Source organism: Populus euphratica, unplaced genomic scaffold (assembly GCF_000495115.2).
Source record: "Populus euphratica unplaced genomic scaffold, PopEup_1.0 scaffold6.1, whole genome shotgun sequence".
Classification (NCBI taxonomy): Eukaryota; Viridiplantae; Streptophyta; class Magnoliopsida; order Malpighiales; family Salicaceae; genus Populus; species Populus euphratica.
The window spans coordinates 3,703,971-3,707,624 of NW_011499849.1; positions in this window are offsets into that span (position 1 = coordinate 3,703,971).

Here is a 3,654-nt window from a genome sequence, read left to right on the forward strand (position 1 = left end):
TTATATATGATGGAATTGTAGATAATTTAATAGAATAAAAAAGAAATATTTTATAAAAATATTATTTATTTCATAATTTAATTTTATTAGTTAAATTTAAAATATTTAAATTAAAAACTATCAATATTAATATATATTTTTAAAAATTATTTTACAATCTCAATTTAAAAAACATTCTTAACTAAATATATTAAAATATTTTTTTATTCAACTTTAATTTAAATTATAATTTTAACTAAATATATATAAACATCAAATTAATTTTAATTAAAAATAATTTTTTTAAATTGTAATAACAAAAGTTATCACAGCCAAACTGACTTTCCTAGCTGCTCACCGCGTTTCCTCCACGAGCTGCCACAACCAGCATGGAAGTCCTGCGACGTGGACAGCGTTGTTGCTTGCCATGTCATATTTGATTCTGTCATTCACTTTTTTGTCTTCATACTTGTTTTTCTCCACTCTCCACGTGACAATTGTCTTTTATTTTTTGGGGCTTGCAAAGAGGGTATGTCAAGGATACTTAGAGAATGTACTGACAATCATGTATGAGAAAGTATAATAAGATCCTTTTTTATAAAACCCAATAAATGAAAAAGGAAAAATCTTAATTCAAGTTAGTGTTCACAAGATGGCCGAAAAAGTTTTGTTTTGTTTATATATATATATATATATATATATATGTTTAGAATCAATCCTTTCATTAGGTAAAGAATAACTGACCCTGGATTGGGGCTTAAACTGAATAATTGCCATCTCAAGGCATTAGCGTCAGTTGCAATGAGCCCCCACAAATCTTAAACATTGCTCAGCATATGCTTGTGTGACAAGGTTGAATCTTTTTTATATGAAAATGGATGTTTTTTAATGAAAACTTTTTTTCAAAAACACAATATTTCCCCCCCCCCCCCCTGCAGCTGCATGTTTATATATTGATTTGTTACTTCGTAATTTGTCAGTGCTTTGTTTTTGTCTTTGTCCACCTTTTTCTAGATCCCTGTTGCTGTGGGATTTTCTAGTGGCTAGAGCATGACATCAGCCTTTTCATTTGTTCAGTACCGTTGCCATCTGGATTAGTATTTACCGTATTGGCAATTTCCACACACTCACCCTCGTTTTGGCCATTTTTAACTACAGACGAGCATCCTCGTACTTTTGAGCAGACCATAAACTGTCCATGTGGCTTCTCAAGAACACTACATTGGTGGCATGAGAGCTGGAGCTGTGTCTTGGTAAGGGAGGCCGATGCACCACCTGAATGCAGCTTATAACAAAAATAAAATTAGATTCTCAAATCGTAAGATAGATTATAGAGAAATCTAAAGAAAATTTTTTGGCATTTTTATTAAATCTGAATAATAGTTTTGATCTCTATAAAATAAAATAAATTTGTTTATTTATATTAGTACTAAAATATTTTATAGAAAATAATTTCTAATCAAAATTCATCTAATTAATAGAATTCTTATAATTCTTATAATTAAGATTTCTAAATAGTAAAAAAATAATTAAAGTAAAATTTGAAAGCTAAGTAAAAAATAAATAATTAAAATAAAAAATAATAATAACTTCAAGCTTCATATAAGATGTTTTTGGGTTTCTTTATGAATTTTTTTTCATGCTTGATTTTTGTCAACGTGATTTGTGAACTCTTGGGATAATTGTTTTATGTCAATTTTTTTATTTGAAAAAAACTCGTAATAAAATTATTTATTAGAAATTGATTTTTTTCATTAAAAAATAAATATTTAGGATATATTATTATAGTTGACTTATTCACTGAGTAGCATGTTTTTTATTTGTAAACTTCAAAATTTAATGATGAGTGTATAATAACAAAAAATGCATATTTGATATTTTATTTTTATTCTTATAAAATTCACTTGTAGTTTATTCTTGTTTTTTTCTACTTCAAACTTGAGTCCATCATCCATGTCTTGCAATACTTCAATTATTATATTTAAAGAAACATCAAAAAAATCTTCCATAATATCTCTAGAAGGCTTGTTATAAATAATTGAGTTCTTCATATTTTGTTTTTGCAAGATCTTCGTGATTTTTATCAGGTTCATATAAAACATTTGTATCATTGAAAATTTTTCTCTTATATTGACATTCAATCACATTAATCAATTTTTGTCTCTCTAACTGTGGTTGTTTGTCTTGATTTAATAAGATCTTATGGCCTTCGTCAAGTTTATCTTCGTCAACACCCTTTACATAAACAAGTTATTGTCCAGGTAGAATTATAGTACTAGATTTAAAGTAAGGTTAGTCTCAAGATAAGTTTTTAAGCATGTTCTTATCCTCTTTGTGATTCCTATTTGTTTCTTCAATAAGCAAAAATAGATTTTTTTTTCATTAAATGAATACACATAATCATATTAACCATGAGAATTTGCATGAACTGGTTCAATGATAAGTTGGTTGTGGGCATCATTTTCGACACATATCTATCTTCTTTCTCGATTTATGTTTGCATGCAACTTTAGTGTCTTGAATCGATTTTACATTGGGTCATTGAATATAATATTAATGTCATCAAGCCTTGCCTGGTTTGTATTGGCTCCTTAAAAACTATTACTGTTATTGAATAACAATCTAACTGATTTTGAATAGCATGCATCACTTAATCATCGTTATAAAAATAGTTATTACCAACTGCTTTATAATTTTCTTTATAGTTTTTCATCAATTCAGATGTTAATCTACTTTTATATCATTTGATGTGCAATGTATAACAAAAAAAAAAATTAGAGTTTTAAAGCCATAAGGTTACAAATCAAATTGTAAACAAATCTAGAGAAGATTATTTTGTATTTTCATTGAATTTGAATAGTAGCCTTCATCTTCATGAAAAAAATATTTTTAATTAAAACTTATTTATTTAATAGAATTCATCTGGTAAAATATTAATTATATTAAAAGTTGTAAATTAAATCAGAAATATATAATTAAAATCTAAAATTAACTAGAAATTAATTAAAATAGAAATACAACAACTTCAATCTTTGTTTAAGATGTTTTCAGATTTTGTTATGGATTTCTTTTAGGTTTGACTTTATTAATATATTCTGTAAAGTGAGTTTAGTCTAGGTGTTGTCTTTTTTTTTTTTTACCTCATATAATAGATCTAAGTTTAAAAAGTGTTTTTTGATGTTGGATTGATTTTAAATTTTTGAAAGGATTTTTAGGGTTTTTAAGATAATATACAAATTTTATCAAAGTGTTTGTGATTTTTTAAATATTTTAAATAAAAAACAAATTAAAATTAACTTTTTAGACAGATAAAACCCAAGGCGTGACTTTTTTTATAACTAGAGATCGCTGGAAACTAGCTTGATGCCTCTTATTATTAAAAAAAATTAAAAACTATTTTTTTTATTAAATTTTAAGCAAATAAGGTTTTGACTGCATATTGTTATTTGGCAGTGCTTTTAAAAAGTGTTTTAAAAAAAAATTAATATTTTTTTTGATATTTTTAAATTATTTTAATATATTAATCTTAAAAATAATTTTATAAAATAAAAAATATTTTAAAAAATAACCACAATCACTATTATTATATAATGGTATTCTCGTGGATAGGTGAAGAGTTAAAAGTGTTTCTTTATTTTTATATCTGGTCCAGAGAAATCCTATACTTTGATTTGG